Genomic DNA, 22,754 nt, shown 5'->3' on the forward strand with positions numbered 1-22,754 from the left:
TCATGGATACTTTGAAACATTCTTTAGTTTAACTTCTAAAAAGATCTGAAATCTCCCAGGTTGCTTCTTGTTTATATGTGTTTATCCTTTATTAGCAGTCTGTACACGTCTAACCCAAACCTTCACACATACTGTATGAAGTGTATTAGACACTTTATCCAGGTTGTAGTAAGGCACTTTAGTAATGAGCTAACATACCTTTGTTTGGTTCAAGAGCAGTTTGACTGAACAGGGAAAAAATGTTTGCAGTTTGGGTTTATAGAGAGGGGATTGTAGTAAAGGTCTCAGTCTCAGAAATATGAGCAGATGGCATTTGTGTTAGGAAAGCCAGTGCCAAGGTAAAAAATCTTCTATCTCTCAATTTTAGAAATACTGCTCTGGATATCACCTGGAACCTTTACTTTTGCCTATGCTACCTATGCCCTTCTCAATGTCTTATGTCGTCCTTTGGAAGAAACTTATAGAACATGTATCAATAATTCTTATTACTCTGGCTCAAGAGGAGCTTAATTGCATGTTTTTATAGTGGCCTACATTTTCCTTGTGGCCTCATGTCCATTTTCAAGGATGAAGGTGCTACACTGCCTTTTCTAAATTCAAAGAGTTCCCTTCTGAATATGAGTGTATAGATTTAGGCTTCCCTGAAGGTCCAAGTTACAGCTCTGTATTTTTAAAATATCAGGTATTTTTAAAATATCAGTATCAGGTAAGTGAGGTCCCTCTACTTAAGAGGTTTTTCAAATTCCTGCAGAATCAGAGGCCTGTTCCTTCTAAACAATGTCCTCCATTAAAGTGGACCCAAATTAAAAATACAAGATTTCAGAAATAACATTTATTTTCTAAATTATAATATTAAATAGCAGCCTTTTTTCAGCTGCATGATGATAAATATAAAATATTTTACATTTATTGGAGGAATCCCTCCTTTCCTTTCATATTGCCGGGACAGAATCCGGCAGACTGGTGGATTAGATAAAAAACAAAAACAAAACACAGGCTGCTACTGATGATGTCACAGGGGAGGTGATCTCAGCTTGTGTGAGAGTTCACATAGAGGACGCCGCTGTGAGGGAGGGTAGCTGATAACAAACACACCCATGATCTAAAATCTCCTACTAAGCTCAGAAGTAATGGCTGCCACCTGTATAACCCTAGTTATAAAAGGGTGAAAAGCATGCACTGAAATGTTCATTGGCTTGAAGGAGTGTTTATTTATCTTTGTATGTGTCAGAGTGGTGCAACTAAATATTTTGCATTAAAAAAATGTTTGGTTTGGGTCAGCGTTAACTGTATGCAATACCAGGTACATATCGACTCTAGCCTTAAGATATTGATTCTGCTGGTCAATTGCTGTGTCAGTGAGATACAGGCCTTCATGGAGGTTTTTAAGGATAAAATTACCTAGATGACTAAATGATAACTCACCTGTACTCTGTGTATTTCTGCAACCAAAGTGGACCCGACCTTGTTTCCCAATCCTGTTGGTCAAGCATAGGACATGCATCCTAAAATTCTATACTGAAGCAAAATCATTGCAATTATTTTTCCACAATTTTAACTATACAACTTGTATTAAGAGGATGGGAGTTAAGGTACAGGTTTGTAAGTATAAATTAGGAGGGTTAACGTCAAAGGATGTGGCAAGGGAAAGTTAACTCAAGTGACTGAAAGATTCCAATTTAAATAAAGCAAAGTGGAAAGTACAGTCACCCATAACAAACCAATCATTATACTAGTTTCACTAAACTGGCTGCAGTAAAGCAGAATTGGATTAATCTAGATTACAGCACCATGCAGTTCTGCACTGCAGGCTGATTTTTGGCCAACCAAGAAATAACAAATACAATGAAAAATACATGAAATACATATGAATTGCATAAAATAATAGCATGTAATCACTGGTATTATTAGTAATTACAAAGTTCATTTTTTTTTCTTTTTATAATACATATTGTGATGTGTGTAGGTTTTATAACATCTGTAATTTTTATTTGTTCTCCTTTTAATTCAGAGATGAATTGGCATATCTGTTTCTACAAACTGCTTCAAAAGCCTAACATTACATCGTGTGATTTGATTCTCCAACTGTTTTCCCGTGCCAGAAATCTTGATAATTTCCGACAATATTAGGTGAATGTTACTGGTGATTTCAGGCTGGGATTTGTATTGGCTGCTTTAAAACAGGATAATGAAAACTATCATGGGAGCAGGTGTTTTCTTGTTTTGTTATTGCTTCTCTTGCTCTACTTTAAGTGTTTGCGGTGATATGAGATTGAAACCTTGATTGTTTGTTAGCTGCTGGAGTTCAACTCCCTAATAAACGTGTGCCACTCAATAAAATACACTATTCCAGGCATTTAACAAAGTTTAAAAGGGCATTGTTTTCACTTGGAATTATTTACTTTGTTTGTTTTGTGTTATTTTTTTTCCAATTTAGGAAATCAGATGTCCTTAAATTTATTCATTTCCAGTACATATTTTTTATATTTATTTTGGGTAGCATTTGTTTGTACAAATTACACATTCAACTTTATTTTGTATACATCATCATACAATATTTTAGAAAGTAAGCACAGTCTAAACCCTTAGCCTGCCAGGTTTTTTTAAGCTACATACCTATGCCAGCTATGTTTGAATTGTGTTTAAAGAGGAACTGAACCAAAAAAAAGTCACTAAATTGAGCCTCCTTATCCCTTTGAAATGAATGATTAGACACAAAACACTTGTGAAGGGCAATATAAAAGTAGATATATTTGTGCAATACAACTATGAATAAAAGAGAATGGCAGGCTCCATCTTGCAACTCTCTCCCTCCATTTTGCAGCTCTCACTCCATGGGAGGTGCAGAGTCTGATTCTGTGGGCGGTGTTACAGTTGGAGTTAGACATGCCCATTCACGCCCACAGTGCAGCCCAGTGTCATGAGGTCATCATCAGTCGCCCTGTTACAGGAACGTGACAGCTGTGGCTTCTGCTGCTGCCCTGCACTGTACTGGCACATGCCTTGATAAAGTATTATTATTTTTTTTGTAACTATGCCTCCTGCAGTGTGAGATCGTCTGCTTGTCATCCTGTAGCTCTCCCCATATATATATATATATATATATATATATATATATATATATATATATATATACACACTTATATACTTGACTCTTTATAAAACTGACCAAATGTCCACTAAAAAAAATGACAGTCACGCATATGCTTCACTGATATTACTTCACTCTTGCTAATTTCAGGAAAACAATTTTTTTGCCAAAAAACAACCCTTTTAGATACACGATCGCCCCCTCTCGTTATCAATTCACATACGTACACCCTAAGAGAGGTTTGGCACTTCACAGTGTAAAAAAGACTGAACAGGTTTTTCCCAAAAATCATAAATATATATGCTTCACTGTTAATGCTTCACTCTTTATAAAACTGACCAAATGTCCACACAAAAAATATGACAGGCACGCATATGCTTCACTGTTATTATTTCACTCTTGTTAATTTCAGGAAAAACTTTTTTTTTGCCAAAAAGCAACCCACAATCTCCCCTTCTTGCTATTAGTTCACATACACACTAATAGAGGTTTGGCGCTTCACAGTGTAAAAAGGACTGTTATATTTTTTTATTGGATATTTGTTTAGTTTTATATAGAGTATAGCACTAACAGTGAAGCATATATATGTAGTCATGTTTTTTCTGGGAAAAACTTGTTCAGTCCTTTTTACACTGTGAAGCACTTCAGTGATATTACTTCACTCTTGCTAATTTCAGTAAAAAAAATTTTTTGCCAAAAAGCAACCCTGTTAGATACACAATGGGCTGGATTCACAAAGCCGTGCTAACTGTTTAGTACAGCGTGCTAAATAGTTAGCACGTGAAGTGCCGCTCGTGGACTTTTTCGCGTGCAAAGTGCCGCGATCGCAGACAAAAGTCCGCATTATCACGCGCAATTGTCCGCGATCGCGGCACTTCACGTGCTAACTGTTTAGCACACCCGTGCTAAACAGTTAGCATGGCTTTGTGAATCAAACCCAATGTCCCCGTCTCGTTATCAGTTCACATACACAGAGAGGTTTGGTGCTTCACAGTGTAAGGAGGACTGTTATATGTTTTTAGTGGACATTTGTTTAGTTTTATATAGAGTGAAGCATTAACAGTGAAGCATATAAATGTATTCATTTTTTTCCAGGGAAAAACTTGTTCAGTCCTTTTTACACTGTGAAGCACTATAAGCGCTTTTATGAGCACTTTTTAGCCATCAGAACTTTCTGAAAGCTTTTTAAAAAGGGCTCCCATTGACTTACATTAAAATCGCGATCGCGGTAAAATCGCTCAGAAAAGCGCTTATAGTGTGTCTGAGCCCTTATGCAGAGAAGGGGAGAAATGGTGAGGAGAGAAAAGCTGAAAGAGAATGAAAAAGATAGTTAAGTGACAAGACAATATGCTCTGTACAGCATTGCGAAAGATGGTGCTATATAAATCCTATATAATAATAGGCAACTGTCCCTGCGTACAGCAGGGACAGTTGTCTCTGTGTAGCTGGGTCCATGCTTTTTGCTACTGCGCATGTGCACAGCACGGACCCAGCCTCTCACACACAGGCGGACGGGGCCAGGGAGCTGAGCGGGCAGCGTGTGAGTGGACGGCCAGATGTACGGCGGGTGAGCGGGCGACAGACGCGCGTGGCTGGGTAAGCGGGCGGCGGACACGCAGCGGTGAAAAACAGACCTAGAGCCCGTTTTTAAACCAAGAGTACTTCTAAACGGTTTTCAAATCGACAGTGATTTGAAAAGCGCTTGGCTAATGTTACCCTATGACTGTGTTCTCACAGTAGCGTAGTGATTTTTTTAAAAAACGCAAACACACTGCATGTAGCATTTTTTGGAGCGATTAATTCAAAAATTGCTCTAAAAATCACACTCACAAATTGCTAGCGATTGCTATTGTGATTTTGGCAAGCTCTAGTCCAGAAAGAAGAGATATAGGGACAAACTGAGAATAGCCTGAGATGGAGCAGAGATCTTATCTGTATTGCAGACCCACATCACACAGAGGCTACTTGCCTGTAATCTGACTCCCTGCCAGTCACTCACACAAGTCAGAAAGCAGCCCTCCTGGAGTCTAGGGACTGTCAAAAACTTTTCAATTTGTTTAACACCTTATGCAAACATGCAGTCATTATAACAATGGGGAGAGACCAGACAGATTTTTGCCCATGGACCCTCCATGCACAGCTCTGCATCATGCTGCCCTCTAATCCCACTTTTATCAGCTAGCCAGTGTTTCCCATTGCCTTACAACAAAGTTAAGTTTCTACAGTCCCTCAGCTGGCTGTCAGGATTCTCTTTTCACAGCTCCTGATGACTCACTGTGTCAACAAACAAAGCTGCAGGGGATTTGCATAAGCAGGATAAAATCTCCCATTGATCTCTGGGAGCCTTGCCACCACAGAGTAAGTCACAGAGGGTGTGGCTTATCAATATAATTGTATATTATAGTTTATTCACATATTTTTGTACATATATTGTACTGTTTTTGCCTACAATTTTTAACATGGATTGCAATGCTCTGTTTTCATATTCTGAGTTCAGTTCCTCTTTAACAAATGTATTGCACAAATCTACTTGTACCCAAAGCCCACATTAGTCAGTAGGAATTATGCTAATTATTATGATACATAATTCAGCTAATGATCTTAAAAATCTGTTCTGAATGGACTCATTAATCTTTCAGTGGAAGCATTTGTTCTATTTTTAAACTGCATAAATGTGCAATAACATTTGCATGAGTCTGTATCAACTTGGAATTATTTGCATATCTCAAGCCAACTATAAAGTTGGCACTGACCCAAAACTTTGTAGAAAACACTTTTACACCTTTAGACGTCCGTGGCTGAAGAATGCAGAAACACAACAACACCTGTAAATGTGAGCAGCAGAATAAGGGTTCATTTTTTATTCATTTTGTTTCATATCTTAAAGTATCATGTTTTAACCACTTTTTCCACCACTACAGTATATCTATGCCCTCGGTGACCTCATCTAAGCCATGAGAATGTAGATATAAGTCATGCAGCTGAAGCACAGCTGTACACGATTAGGCTTGCTCCTGTGCAAAACCTCCGGCACTATCTGCTGCAGCACTAATTGGTGAAAGTGAATATATGTTCCCTCAGCCAATAAGATTGCTTTTTACCATTAAAAATACTTTCATTTTCTTAGTTCATAGTGCAAAATACACACTGTAGCATTATTTCTGAATCAAATGTCTTCACCGTAAATTGTGACAGGAACGTAATATAACTTTTTTGATTAACAGTAGAAATAGCCAAACAAAATTTGGGGTTTTTATCTACAATAGCGCTTTTATTTTTAAACTGGAATTGGTAAAACTGAGAAATGTGTTTTTTTTATATTTTCCTCTGTTTCCTATTAAAATGCATAGAAAACAAAATTGTTCAAGGGAAAAAATGCCATACAATGAAAGCCTGGTTAGTCTTGAAAAAAAACAGTATATATATATATAAATTTAGGAGTCATAAGTATGGGTAATATTATAGCTAATTAAATAGAGACATAGCTAAAATGTCAAAACTGCTCTGGTCCATAAAGGGGAAACAAGGTCTGAATGCGAAGTGGTTAAATAGCACTGATAAAAATAAAAAAAGATGCACACAAGAAACACAATTGTCCTGCTTAAAAGATTGATTGGGCAGCACAGTGGCATCATGGTTAGCTCTCTCGGCTTGCAGAGCTGGGTCCCCCGGTTCAAATCCCAGCCAGGGCACTATCTGCACGAAGTTTGTATGTTCTCCCTGTGTCTTTGTGGGTTCATTCCTGGCACTCTGGTTTCCTCCCACATCCCAAAAACATACAGATAAGTTAATTTACTTCCCTCTAAAAGTTGGCACTAGACTATGACACATACATAGACATATAACTATGGTAGGGATTATAGTGTGAGTCCCTCTGAGGGACAGTTTAATGACAAGACAATATACTCTGTACCAGGGGTCTAGTCCTGGGAAAAGAGGTGAGTGGACCCGCCCTAAAAACCCCTGCGCCGCGCATAGCGCGCCGTGCCTAAAATTGGGCGTAGTCAAGCATACCGTGGGCGTGGTCATGGGTGGGGCCAAATATACATGATTTTAGCAGTGATGTAAAACGTCTGCCTGGGAAGTTTGAACAAATAGATGTAATACGTAAAAGGGAAAGAGGTGCCCTGGTGTAATAAAAGCATCTAAAATCAGCTTAAAATCGAAAAGTGATATGAGGTAGCTTACCTCAATGACGAAACCTCTGTAGTTAATACAAGGGATTTTTATTAGCACAGGCAACGCGTTTCGCGGGTCTCGGCCCGCTTCATCAGGCCATTAAAAGTGCCTACAATAGCAACAAGAACTCCTCAATATACTTGTACATGTATATCAAACATAATAGTAAAAAATGTTCTACCAAGATCATAAACATTGCATCATATCATATTGATCAAATTTTTAGATGCGTTTTTGTACATACATAATGTTTTTTCATAAATTATTATTATGTAAGAAAGAGTAATACTGATGATAATTGTTAGCAATAAAGATACTAATCGCAATTAGTGATGGGCCGAACAGCCCGCCTGGCAAACCCCCCTGGGCCCCTCACAACCCCGGGCCGCAACGACCCGGAGCCGCACGCCCGCGCCGCCCGGCGGAGCGCGCCCCAGGCCCGAACACATCCTGTCCGAGGGGAGGTGGCAGACCACCAGTGGAGTCCCCACAGTGGACTCTGTCCCCCTTTTTCCACTAAGAGAGCGACCATCCTTCCGGTTCTGGCTAGGACCACCCCGAGTGGAGTCGGGTTTATTGTCTCCACCTGCTTCCTGTGGTTGGTTTCCCCTTAGCAACCTCCCTTTGTGAGTAGTGCTTCTAATTTATTTTCTTTTATTGTGGTCATTGACGTATTGCACTACTGGGCTCCCGTTTTTTGTCTCCTGTGACTTTTTCTACAGGGTGTTCATCCACCCCTACTACAATTGCAAATAGATGTAATAGATGTAATCTGACATTTCACCAAAAAGACACGTAATCTGGCAGAAGTTCCTCCAAAATACAGATAATATGACAGTGGTTCCCCCAAAATAGACAATGTGGCAGCGGCAGTTCCCCCAACATACACATAATTTGGAAGCAGTTCCCCAAAATACACGAAACCTGGCAGCGGATCACCCAAAATACATATAATCTGGCAGCAGTGGTCCCCCAAACATACACAATCTGACAGCAGTTCCCAGTATATGTAGCCAGGGGTATATGTAGGCAGGGGTATATATATATACATTTCATGCTCCAACTACCCATAAATCTAAATCCCACCCTATCCTCCACTCTCTCTGCCTCCTACTACTCCTTGCTGCAGGTGACATTTCACCAAACCCCGGACCCTCTTTGCCGGCTCGCCCCTTACTCTTGCACACTATTCGCACTGCAAACAGCCAACCACATGCACACAGAAACTGCCACAACCTTATTAATATTCCTCTTCTCCCCCCTCCTCCCTCACCTATCTCTGCTGCTCTCTGGAATGCCCGCTCAGTCTGCAACAAACGTCCTTTCATCCATGACCTTTTCAATTCCAACGCCTTCACCTTCTTTGGGGTCACAGAAACATGGCTGACGCCTTCTGACATGGTCTCACCTGCCGCCCTCTCTTATGGGGGATTCCACTTTAGTCACACGCCTAGAAGTGGGAATAAACATGGTGGTGGTGTGGGCATTCTTTTCTTTGATAGATGCTCCTTCAAGCCACTCACCCCCATTCCTTCTCTTTCTCTACCTTCCTTTGAAGTCCATGCAGTCCGTCTATACTCTCCCTCTAACCTCCAGATCGCAATAATCTACCGCCCTCCTGGCCCTGCTTCCTTCTTCCTAGATCACTTCTCTGCATGGCTCCTCCAGTTCCTGTCCTCCGATATCCCTACCATCATTATGGGCAACATTAACATTCATGTTGACACCAACAATTCTGCCGCCACTAAATTTCTGTCACGTACTTCCTCCTATGGCCTGTCTCAGTGGTCTACTGCTCCAACTCACTCTAATGGTCATACACTTGACCTCATATTCACTCGTCTCTGTTCTATCACTGATTTCACTAATACTCCTCTACCGCTCTCTGATCATAACTTACTAAACTTCTCTCTCTCCTCCTCTCTTCTAGTGTTGGGCGAACATCTAGATGTTCGGGTTCAGGCCGAACAGGCCGAACATGGCCGCGATGTTCGGGTGTTCGACCCAAACTCCGAACATAATGGAAGTCAATGGGGACCCGAACTTTTGTGCTTTGTAAAGCCTCCTTACATGCTACATACCCCAAATTTACAGGGTATGTGCACCTTGGTAGTGGGTACAAGAGGAAAAAAAATTAGCAAAAAGAGCTTATAGTTTTTGAGAAAATCGATTTTAAAGTTTCAAAGGGAAAACTGTCTTTTAAATGCGGGAAATGTCTGTTTTCTTTGCACAGGTAACATGCTTTTTGTCGGCATGCAGTCATAAATGTAATACATATAAGAGGTTCCAGGAAAAGGGACCGGTAACGCTAACCCAGCAGCAGCACACGTGATGGAACAGGAGGAGGGTGGCGCAGGAGGAGAAGGCCACGCCTTGAGACACAACAACCCAGGCCTTGCATGAGGACAAGAAGCGTGCGGATAGCAATTTGCATTTTGTCGCCATGCAGTCATAAATGTAATACAGATGAGAGGTTCAATAAACAGGGACCGGAAACGCTAACCCATCACAGATGTTCATTGTTCATGTTACTTGGTTGGGGTCCGGGAGTGTTGCGTAGTCGTTTCCAATCCAGGATTGATTCATTTTAACTTGAGTCAGACGGTCTGCATTTTCTGTGGAGAGGTGGATACGCCGCCGATCTGTGACGATGCCTCCGGCAGCACTGAAACAGTGTTCCGACATAACGCTGGCTGCCGGGCAAGCCAGCACCTCTATTGCGTACATTGCCAGTTTGTGCCAGGTGTCTAGCTTCGATACCCAATAGTTGAAGGGTGCAGATGGATTGTTCAACACAGCTACGCCATCTGACATGTAGTCCTTGACCATCTTCTCCAGGCGATCGGTGTTGGAGGTGGATCTGCACGCTTGCTGTTCTGTGTGCTGCTGCATGGGTGTCAGAAAATTTTCCCACTCCAAGGACACTGCCGATACCATTCCCTTTTGGGCACTAGCTGCGGCTTGTGTTGTTTGCTGCCCTCCTGGTCGTCCTGGGTTTGCGGAAGTCAGTCTGTCGGCGTACAACTGGCTAGAGGAGGGGGAGGATGTCAATCTCCTCTCTAAAGTCTCCACAAGGTCCTGCTGGTATTCTTCCATTTTGACCTGTCTGGCTCTTTCTTCAAGCAGTTTTGGAACATTGTGTTTGTACCGTGGATCCAGAAGGGTATAAACCCAGTAATTGGTGTTGTCCAGAATGCGCACAATGCGTGGGTCGCGTTCAATGCAGTCCTAGGCCGAAGAGGTCATAGCCTAGGGTCACAAAACCTGTTTATTTGGGCAATTTCAATGGTGGCGAGTCTGACGTACATAAATCGCAGCAATGGCCGTTAGCAACGTCTGAATCTTACGAAATGTCTCATGCAGGTAGAAGACATATTGTTAGACTTGGGCTCCAAAGATGGGTTCCCTACATCTCTGCAAACCAGAGTTACAGGGCTCCAAATTTGGTAAAATCCCCCATAGGCTTTCATTGGGCCTCCTATTTACAGTTCCAAAATCTCACATCTTTTCAAAGGGCAATTACTCAGCAGTGGCACATTTTCTAGCATTGTAGGGACCCTTAGGGGGAACATGACTGGTGAGTTTCGGGCCCCTAGGCCAAAGAGGTCATAGCCTAGGGTCACAAAAACCTGTTTATTTGGGCTGTTTCAATGGTAGTGATGGTGACGTACATAAATCGCAGCAATGGCCGTTAGCAAAGTCTGAATCTCACGAAATGTCTCATGCAGGTAGAAGACATATTGTTAGACTTGGATTCCAAAGATGGGGTCCCTACATCTCTGCAAACCAGAGTTACAGGGGTCCAAAATTGGTAAAATCCCCCATAGGATTTCATTGCCTCCCTATTTCACTTTCCAAAATCTCACATCTTTTCAAAGGGCAATGGCTCAGCAGTACCAAATTTTCTAGCATTGTAGGGACCCTTAGGGGGAACATGACTGGTGAGTTTCGGGCCCCTAGGCTGAAGAGGTCATAGCCTAGGGTCACAAAAACCTGTTTATTTGGGCTATTTCAATGATAGTGATGGTGACGTACATAAATCGCAGCAATGGCCGTTAGCAAAGTCTGAATCTCACGAAATGTTTAATGCAGGTAGAAGACATATTGTTAGACTTGGATTCCAAAGATGGGGTCCCTACATCTCTGCAAACCAGAGTTACAGGGGTCCAAAATTGGTAAAATCCTCCATAGGATTTCATTGCCTCCCTATTTCACTTTCCAAAATCTCACATCTTTTCTAAGGGCAATGGCTCAGCAGTACCAAATTTTCTAGCATTGTAGGGACCCTTAGGGGGAACATGACTGGTGAGTTTCGGGCCCCTAGGCCGAAAAGGTCATAGCATAGGGTCACAAAAACCTGTTTATTTGGGCTATTTCAATGGTAGTGATGGTGGCGTACATAAATCTCAGCCATGGCCGTTAGCAACGTCTGAATCTCACGAAATGTCTCATGCAGGTAGAAGACATATTGTTAGACTTGGATTCCAAAGATGGGGTCCCTACATCTCTGCAAACCAGAGTTACAGGGGTCCAAAATTGGTAAAATCCCCCATAGGATTTCATTGCCTCCCTATTTCACTTTCCAAAATCTCACATCTTTTCAAAGGGCAATGGCTCAGCAGTACCAAATTTTTTAGCATTGTAGGGACCCTTAGGGGGAACATGACTGGTGAGTTTCGGGCCCCTAGGCCGAAGAGGTCATAGCCTAGGGTCACAAAAACCTGTTTATTTGGGCTATTTCAATGGTAGTGATGGTGACGTACATAAATCGCAGCAATGGCCGTTAGCAAAGTCTGAATCTCACGAAATGTTTAATGCAGGTCGAAGACATATTGTTAGACTTGGATTCCAAAGATGGGGTCCCTACATCTCTGCAAACCAGAGTTACAGGGGTCCAAAATTGGTAAAATCCCCTATAGGATTTCATTGCCTCCCTATTTCACTTTCCAAAATCTCACATCTTTTCAAAGGGCAATGGCTCAGCAGTACCAAATTTTCTAGCATTGTAGGGACCCTTAGGGGGAACATGACTGGTGAGTTTCGGGCCCCTAGGCCGAAGAGGTCATAGCCTAGGGTCACAAAAACCTGTTTATTTGGGCTATTTCAATGGTAGTGATGGTGGCGTACATTAATCTCAGCCATGGCCGTTAGCAACGTCTGAATCTCACGAAATGTCTCATGCAGGTAGAAGACATATTGTTAGACTTGGATTCCAAAGATGGGGTCCCTACATCTCTGCAAACCAGAGTTACAGGGGTCCAAAATTGGTAAAATCCCCCATAGGATTTCATTGCCTCCCTATTTCACTTTCCAAAATCTCACATCTTTTCAAAGGGCAATGGCTCAGCAGTACCAAATTTTCTAGCATTGTAGGGACCCTTAGGGGGAACATGACTGGTGAGTTTCGGGCCCCTAGGCCGAAGAGGTCATAGCCTAGGGTCACAAAAACCTGTTTATTTGGGCTATTTCAATGGTAGTGATGGTGACGTACATAAATCGCAGCAATGGCCGTTAGCAAAGTCTGAATCTCACGAAATGTCTCATGCAGGTAGAAGACATATTGTTAGACTTGGATTCCAAAGATGGGGTCCCTACATCTCTGCAAACCAGAGTTACAGGGGTCCAAAATTGGTAAAATCCCTCATAGGATTTCATTGCCTCCCTATTTCACTTTCCAAAATCTCACATCTTTTCAAAGGGCAATGGCTCAGCAGTACCAAATTTTCTAGCATTGTAGGGACCCTTAGGGGGAACATGACTGGTGAGTTTCGGGCCCCTAGGCCGAAGAGGTCATAGCCTAGGGTCACAAAAACCTGTTTATTTGGGCTATTTCAATGGTAGTGATGGTGGCGTACATAAATCTCAGCCATTGCCGTTAGCAACGTCTGAATCTCACGAAATGTCTCATGCAGGTAGAAGACATATTGTTAGACTTGGATTCCAAAGATGGGGTCCCTACATCTCTGCAAACCAGAGTTACAGGGGTCCAAAATTGGTAAAATCCCCCATAGGATTTCATTGCCTCCCTATTTCACTTTCCAAAATCTCACATCTTTTCAAAGGGCAATGGCTCAGCAGTACCAAATTTTCTAGCATTGTAGGGACCCTTAGGGGGAACATGACTGGTGAGTTTCGGGCCCCTAGGCCGAAGAGGTCATAGCCTAGGGTCACAAAAACCTGTTTATTTGGGCTATTTCAATGGTAGTGATGGTGGCGTACATTAATCTCAGCCATGGCCGTTAGCAACGTCTGAATCTCACGAAATGTCTCATGCAGGTAGAAGACATATTGTTAGACTTGGATTCCAAAGATGGGGTCCCTACATCTCTGCAAACCAGAGTTACAGGGGTCCAAAATTGGTAAAATCCCCCATAGGATTTCATTGCCTCCCTATTTCACTTTCCAAAATCTCACATCTTTTCAAAGGGCAATGGCTCAGCAGTACCAAATTTTCTAGCATTGTAGGGACCCTTAGGGGGAACATGACTGGTGAGTTTCGGGCCCCTAGGCCGAAGAGGTCATAGCCTAGGGTCACAAAAACCTGTTTATTTGGGCTATTTCAATGGTAGTGATGGTGACGTACATAAATCGCAGCAATGGCCGTTAGCAAAGTCTGAATCTCACGAAATGTCTCATGCAGGTAGAAGACATATTGTTAGACTTGGATTCCAAAGATGGGGTCCCTACATCTCTGCAAACCAGAGTTACAGGGGTCCAAAATTGGTAAAATCCCTCATAGGATTTCATTGCCTCCCTATTTCACTTTCCAAAATCTCACATCTTTTCAAAGGGCAATGGCTCAGCAGTACCAAATTTTCTAGCATTGTAGGGACCCTTAGGGGGAACATGACTGGTGAGTTTCGGGCCCCTAGGCCGAAGAGGTCATAGCCTAGGGTCACAAAAACCTGTTTATTTGGGCTATTTCAATGGTAGTGATGGTGGCGTACATAAATCTCAGCCATTGCCGTTAGCAACGTCTGAATCTCACGAAATGTCTCATGCAGGTAGAAGACATATTGTTAGACTTGGATTCCAAAGATGGGGTCCCTACATCTCTGCAAACCAGAGTTACAGGGGTCCATAATTGGTAAAATCCCCCATAGGATTTCATTGCCTCCCTATTTCACTTTCCAAAATCTCACATCTTTTCAAAGGGCAATGGCTCAGCAGTACCAAATTTTCTAGCATTGTAGGGACCCTTAGGGGGATCATGACTGGTGAGTTTTGCCACTGCTGAGCCATTGCCCTTTGAAATGGTGTGAGATTTTGGAACGGTAAATAGGAGGCCCAATGAAAGCCTATGGGGGATTTTACTAATTTTGGACCCCTGTAACTCTGGTTTGCAGAGATGTAGGGACCCCATCTTTGGAATCCAAGTCTAACAATATGTCTTCTACCTGCATGAGACATTTCGTGAGATTCAGACGTTGCTAACGGCCATGGCTGAGATTTATGTACGCCACCATCACTACCATTGAAATAGCCCAAATAAACAGGTTTTTGTGACCCTAGGCTATGACCTCTTCGGCCTAGGGGCCTGAAACTCACCAGTCATGTTCCCCCTAAGGGTCCCTACAATGCTAGAAAATTTGGTACTGCTGAGCCATTGCCCTTTGAAAAGATGTGAGATTTTGGAAAGTGAAATAGGGAGGCAATGAAATCCTATGGGGAATTTACCAATTTTGGACCCCTGTAACTCTGGTTTGCAGAGATGTAGGGACCCCATCTTTGGAATCCAAGTCTAACAATATGTCTTCTACCTGCATGAGACATTTCGTGAGATTCAGACGTTGCTAACGGCCATGGCTGAGCTTTATGTACGCCACCATCACTACCATTGAAATAGCCCAAATAAACAGGTTTTTGTGACCCTAGGCTATGACCTCTTCGGCCTAGGGGCCCGAAACTCACCAGTCATGTTCCCCCTAAGGGTCCCTACAATGCTAGAAAATTTGGTACTGCTGAGCCATTGCCCTTTGAAAAGATGTGAGATTTTGGAAAGTGAAATAGGGAGGCAATGAAATCCTATGGGGGATTTTACCAATTTTGGACCCCTGTAACTCTGGTTTGCAGAGATGTAGGGACCCCATCTTTGGAATCCAAGTCTAACAATATGTCTTCTACCTGCATGAGACATTTCGTGAGATTCAGACTTTGCTAACGGCCATGGCTGAGATTTATGTACGTCACCATCACTACCATTGAAATAGCCCAAATAAACAGGTTTTTGTGACCCTAGGCTATGACCTCTTTGGCCTAGGGGCCCGAAACTCACCAGTCATGTTCCCCCAAGGGTCACTACAATGCTAGAAAATTTGCCACTGCTGAGTAATTGCCCTTTGAAAAGATGTGAGATTTGGAACTGTAAATAGGAGGCCCAATGAAAGCCTATGGGGGATTTTACCAAATGTGGAGCCCTGTAACTCTGGTTTGCAGAGATGTAGGGAACCCATCTTTGGAGCCCAAGTCTAACAATATGTTTTCTACCTGCATGAGACATTTCGTGAGATTCAGACGTTGCTAACGGCCATTGCTGCGATTTATGTACGTCAGACTCGCCACCATTGAAATTGCCCAAATAAACAGGTTTTGTGACCCTAGGCTATGACCTCTTCGGCCTAGGACTGCATTGAACGCGACCCACGCATTGTGCACATTCTGGACAACACCAATTACTGGATTTATACCCTTCTGGATCCACGGTACAAACACAATGTTCCAAAACTGCTTGAAGAAAGAGCCAGACAGGTCAAGATGGAAGAATACCAGCAGGCCCTTGTGGAGACTTTAAAGAGGAGATTGACATCCTCCCCCTCCTCTAGCCAGTTGTACGCCGACAGACTGACTTCCGCAAACCCAGGACGACCAGGAGGGCAGCAAACAACACAAGCCGCAGCTAGTGCCCAAAAGGGAATGGTATCGGCAGTGTCCTTGGAGTGGGAACATTTTCTGACACCCATGCAGCAGCACACAGAACAGCAAGCGTGCAGATCCACCTCCAACACCGATCGCCTGGAGAAGATGGTCAAGGACTACATGTCAGATGGCGTAGCTGTGTTGAACAATCCATCTGCACCCTTCAACTATTGGGTATCGAAGCTAGACACCTGGCACAAACTGGCAATGTACGCAATAGAGGTGCTGGTTTGCCCGGCAGCCAGCGTTATGTCAGTGCTGCCGGAGGCATCGTCACAGATCGGCGGCGTATCTGCCTCTCCACAGAAAATGCAGACCGTCTGACTCAAATTAAAATGAATCAATCCTGGATTGGAAACTACTACGCAACACTCCCGGACCCCAACCAAGTAACATGAACAATGAACATCTGTGATGGGTTAGCGTTTCCGGTCCCTGTTTATTGAACTTCTCATCTGTATTACATTTATGACTGCATGGCGACAAAATGCAAATTGCTATCCGCACGCTTCTTGTCCTCATGCAAGGCCTGGGTTGTTGTGTCTCAAAGCGTGGCCTTCTCCTCCTGCGCCACCCTCCTCCTGTTCCATCACGTGTGCTGCTGCTGGGTTAGCGTTACCGGTCCCTTTTCCTGGAACCTCTTATATGTATTACATTTATGACTGCATGCCGACAAAAAGCATGTTACCTGTGCAAAGAAAACAGACATTTCCCGCATTTAAAAGACAGTTTTCCCTTTGAAACTTTAAAATCGATTTTCTCAAAAACTATAAGCTCTTTTTGCTAATTTTTTTTTCCTCTTGTACCCACTCCCAAGGTGCACATACCCTGTAAATTTGGGGTATGTAGCATATAAGGAGGCTTTACAAAGCACGAAAGTTCGGGTCCCCATTGACTTCCATTATGTTCGGAGTTCGGCCATGTTCGGCCCGAACCCGAACATCTAGATGTTCGCCCAACACTACACGTGACCCGTTCGGCCAATCACAGCGCTAGCCGAACGTTCGGGTAACGTTCGGCCATGCGCTCTTAGTTCGGCCATATGGCCGAACAGTTTGGCCGAACACCATCAGGTGTTCAGCCGAACCCGAACATCACCCGAACAGGGTGATGTTCTGCAGAACCCGAACAGTGGCGAACACTGTTCGCCCAACACTACAGTCTCTTCCTACCACCCTGCCTCAAGCACGCTCATATACACGCAGGAACTACCGCAACATAGACATGCAATCTGTCTCTGATGCCTTGGCACCTCTCCTCACACAACCATTCACTGACCCTGACTCAGCAGCTGCACACTATCACTGCTCAACCACGCAAGTCAGGGATGCAATCGCACCCCTCACCAATGTCTGCCCACACCGTGTCAGTCGCCAACCCTGGCTGACCAAAGCTACTAAACAGCTAAAGGGGTGCTCTAGGGTAGCTGAACGCCATTGGAGAAAAACTAATACTAATGTGGATTTCATTACTTACAAAAAAAGAGTTGAACAAGTTTAAAACTGCTCTCTCTTCTGCAAAACAATCATACTTCTCCTCCCTCATATCCTCCCACTTGCACAATCCAAAGTGCCTGTTCAGTACTTTCAACTCCCTTCTCTGTCCACCCCCTCCTCCTCCTTCTTCATGATTATCAGCTGAAGAATTTGCAACATACTTTACAGATAAAATTGCAAAAATCCGTAGTGTGTTTTCCACGCAGACATCAAACTCCATCTCCACTCCTCTTGTTGACTGCTCTCTTTCCAGTTTCTCTCCACTCTCCAAACATTCGCTCTCTTCCCTTATCTCCAAATCCCATCTAACCACCTGTTCTTTGGATCCTATCCCATCACATCTCATTCCACAGCTATCCACATCCCTCATCCCTGCCCTAACATCGCTGTTTAACCTATCCCTCTCCACTGGAATTTTTCTATCCTCACTCAAGAGGGCTGTTGTAACACCACTACTTAAAAAACCATCTCTAGACCCTACCGAACTTGCTAACTACCGCCCAGTGTCACTTCTCCCATTTGCATCTAAATTACTTGAACGCCACATTCATGCTGAACTAAGTCAGTATTTATCTGCAAATTCCTTGCTTGATCAGTTCCAGTCTGGCTTCCGGCCAAACCACTCCACAGAAACAGCCCTCACCAAAGTAGCTAATGATCTCCTCAAAGCTAAATCCAAAGGCTATTATTCCATACTCATCCTTCTAGATCTGTCATCAGCATTCGACACTGTCGACCACACTCTACTACTATAGATCCTTTCATCTATAGGAATAAAGGATCTTGCTCTCTCCTGGATATCTTCCTACCTCTCTGGAAGGTCTTTCACTGTTTCTTATTCAGATCAGACCTCCTCTTCACATCCTCTGTCTGTAGGGGTATCTCAAAGCTCTGTCCTCGGTCCCCTCCTCTTCTCCATCTACATGCACGGTCTTGGTAACTTAATCAGCTCATTTGGTTTCCAATACCACCTATATGCAGATGATACACAACTGTACCTCTCGGCCCCAGATCTTAACTACCTCCTCACACGGGTTCCCGACTGCCTGTCCGCTATTTCCTCTTTCATGTCCTCTCGCTTTTTAAAACTTAATATGAATAAAACTGAACTAATAGTCTTTCCACCATCTCTGTCCACCCCTTTGCCTGATATTATTACAATAAATGTTAACAACACATCTATAACATCAGTTCCCAAAGCACGGTGCTTGGGGGTAATATTTGATTCTTCTCTCTCATGTACTCCTCACATTAACTCCCTAACCAGCTCCTGCCATTTCCAACTGAAAAACATAGCACGTATCCGACTTTTTCTCTCCCATGACACAACCAAAATGTTAGTACATGCTCTTATTATATCTTGATTGGACTATTGCAATACATTGCTTGGTGGACTTCCAACTAACCGACTAGCACCGCTCAATTCTGTACTGAACTCTGCTGCTCGACTCATTCATCTCTCCTCTTGCTCTTCCTCTGCTGACCCTCTCTGTCAAGCTCTTCACTGGCTACCAGTTAATGAGAGGATTCAGTTCAAACTCTTAACCCTAACCTACAAAGCTCTCCACAATCTCTCTCCCCTGTACATCTCCTCACTAGTCTCCAGATACCAACCCATCCGCAATCTAAGATCTGCACACAAGCTTCTTCTATCCTCTTCTACAATTACCTCCTCACATTCACGTGTACAAGACTTCTCACGTGCCTCACCCCTCCTCTGGAATGCCCTTCCACAACACATCCGCCATTCTCTCACCTTTGAAATCTTTAAACGCTCCCTCAAAACCCACCTTTTCCGACAAGCATATTCTCTAGCTTAGGCCATGCACCCAAGAAATAACCTAATTACGCACTGCCTGTACATATACTGTATACTTCCCCACCTCTTGTTTCCACCCCATTCCTTTAGATTGTAAGCTCGCAAGGGCAGGGCTCTCACCCTTTTGTGTCATGGAATGTTATTAATTTAATTGCTTGCACACTGTTAGACATTTATACATTTTAGTCATCATGTTAAATCAAATTGTAATCAGCAGTGCTGTATCTTGTATCAGTGTTCATATTTGATGTATATCATTGTCTGTATCATTATGTATCCCTTGTTTGTTCTTACATTGTACAGCGCCACGGAATATGTTGGCGCTTTATAAATAAATAATAATAATATGTGCCCAGTATATGTAGCCAGGGGTATATGTGCCCAGTATATGTAGCCAAGGGTGTATGTCCCAGTATATGTAGCCAAAGGTGTATGTGCCCAGTATATGTAGTCAGGGGTATATGTCCCAGTATATGTAGCCAGGGGTATATGTGCCCAGTATATGTAGGCAGAGGTATATGTCCCCAGTATATGTAGTTGGGGTATATGTCCCAGTATATGTAGTCAGGGGTATATGTCCCAGTATATGTAGCCAGGAATATATGTGCTCAGTATATGTAGGCAGAGATATATGTCCCCAGTATATGTCCCAGTATATGTAGGCAGGGGTATATGTCCCCAGAATAGGTAGTCAGGTGTCCCCCCAGCAGGAGGGGAGCAGCGCAGTCAAAGGAGAGTAGTGGGCAGTGGTGGAGAAGGGGGGACGAGACTCACCTTGGGGCTCTCCCCTCCAGAACTAAAATGTGCGGGCAGCTGGCAGCGGACGGGACTTACCTCTTCCTCGTTCCGGCGCAAGAGGGAGCACTCCACTGCCGCTAGTCTGGACTGGTCTAGACCAGAGCAGCAGCACACAGATCTTACCCGACGCTTGGTTCGAGGAAGAGGTAAGTCCCGCCCACTGCCAGCCACCCGCACATTTCAGTTCTGGAGGGGAGAGTGAGGGATGGAGGGCCCCAAGGTGAGGGAAGGGGGGAGACGTCCTCCCTTCTCCACTGCTGCCCACCACTTTTCTTCCACTGCGCTGCTCCCCTTCACACATGCCAGGGTGGACAGCGTACACCCTCTGAAAAAAGCAGGTGGACGTCGTCCACCCACGTCCATGCCCCTCTCGACCCCTGCTCTGTACAGTGCTGCAGAATATGTCAGCGCTATATAAATACTAAATAATAATTGATTACTTACTTTCATAAAAACATAAATGTAATACTATGTAACTGATACCAAATAATTTTGTAATTACTGTGATTAAATACTATTTTTTTATTTAGTCAACATAACTGTTATTTATTAATTTCAGAACCAAGGCTTTTAAAATTGTTCTATAGCGTAGGGTTATTTTTAAAGGTTTAGAGATGCTGTATTATCTGATAACTGCCCCTTGCTGTTGTAGTCAGTATTTTGTTTCTGAATTATTTTTTCGATGACAGGTGAGGCTTAGAGGAAGTCTGAAACGGGAGTGATGAAAAATGAATACTTACCTGGGGCTTCTTCCAGCTCTATTCAGACCTTTTGCACCCTCGCTCTTCTCCCGGAGTGCCTTGATCCTCTGCTAAGGTCCACTGGAATTTCTCCAGTTAGGGCCAGTCAGCCCATGAACAGTTCGGCTGTGTGTTTGTCCTCATCGTTCTCCCATCTCCAGGAGCATACTGCTCCTAGCACTTCACAGGTGCAGAACGCTCCCCCTGGTGGGAGCGCGATGGGTGTGAACACGGACCCGAACTCCTCATGTGCACACTGGCCCTGACTGGAGACATTTCAGAGAACCCTAGCGGAGGATTGAGGTGGCCTAGGAGGACGGTGAGGAAGCCAATGGTCTGAAGGGGGCTGGAGGAAGGCCTAGGTGAGTATTAATCCCCCATCCCTGTCTCAGGCACACTTTAAATTTGAAGACTTAATTATGAATTATGGATTCACCTGTCTACAAAAGTTCAGTAGTTCAGAGCTTGAACATCATAGCCATCTTATATTTTCAGGAAGTCCTAAAGTGGTTAAGTCTCCCAACTCCTTTTCCCTGCCTCAACTTTCATTTCTTTGCAACCATAACAATTGTGAAAAATGGAAGGGAACTGCCTATTCAACAAGAGCGTAACTCATCACAGACATATGCTATCAGAAGGGGACTTGTGGAACAGGCAGTTCCCTTCTATTTTTCTCAGTGCCATCATAATGTTAGCTAAATGGGATACCAGTCCAAGGACTCAATACTGCGTGACCGAAGAAATTCAGAGGCTATCATCATAAAAGATTGTTATACAGAAAGGCCCACTGAATTAGGGTTCTTGACACTATGGAACCTCAGAGAACAGAGAGTATGATCTTTTCTGTAATTATGTATCTGACAATGCTCACTGGTATAAATTCTTTATCAATAACCTCAACTGTTTACCACAGGGTGCATTGTTTTTGGCATATGAGATCTAATTGATATATTCACATTTGTCTTATCTGTTGTGTATGATGGCCCAACCTATCCAGCTGTTCAGGCTTTGGCGGACTCTGCACATGTATCCAAGCACACCTGAACTGCTTCAGTCTATGGCAATTTTGCCATTCAACAAATTCCATCTTTAGCTCAAGCTACCCCTGACCTCCATGTGGATTCTGAGTGTGTTATATGGCACACTATGCAGTTGCAGTATTAATTGGATGCTCTCTGTCTGTGGTTGTTTACCTGCTTATGCCATCCTGCAGGATGATCCCACTCATGTTTTTATTGTTAGCACTCTCCCATCAAGTCCGCTTGCATTGGTGGAAATGTTCTGATGTCAGGTCATTATTGGAGTGGTTAAGTGATGGGCTTGTCCTGACCCTTCATCCTCTCGCTGTGACAAACATCTCCATGAGAAGGTGAGTGCTGGAAATGTTCTGACATCTACTGGGAGCCTATTCATGTTTGCAGAGGAAGGAATTTAGGTGAGATGTGATTGGTCACCAGAGTTCCATTTACATGGAACTCTGTGGACTCCGCACTCTCCTTCACCCCCCACATCCAAAACCTCACAAAGTCCTGCATCTTCCACCTCCACAACATCTGCAAGATAAGCGCTTTCCTGGCCCCTGTTATCGCCAAACTCTTCATCCATGCCCTCATAATTTCCCACCTTGACTACTGCAATGCCCTTCTGTTTAGTCTCTCTATGACCTGAACTGCCCTGCTGCAGTCTGTCATGAATGCGGCAGCCATAATTATCAC

This window comes from Hyperolius riggenbachi, chromosome 3 (genome assembly GCF_040937935.1).
Source record: "Hyperolius riggenbachi isolate aHypRig1 chromosome 3, aHypRig1.pri, whole genome shotgun sequence".
Taxonomy (NCBI): Eukaryota; Metazoa; Chordata; class Amphibia; order Anura; family Hyperoliidae; genus Hyperolius; species Hyperolius riggenbachi.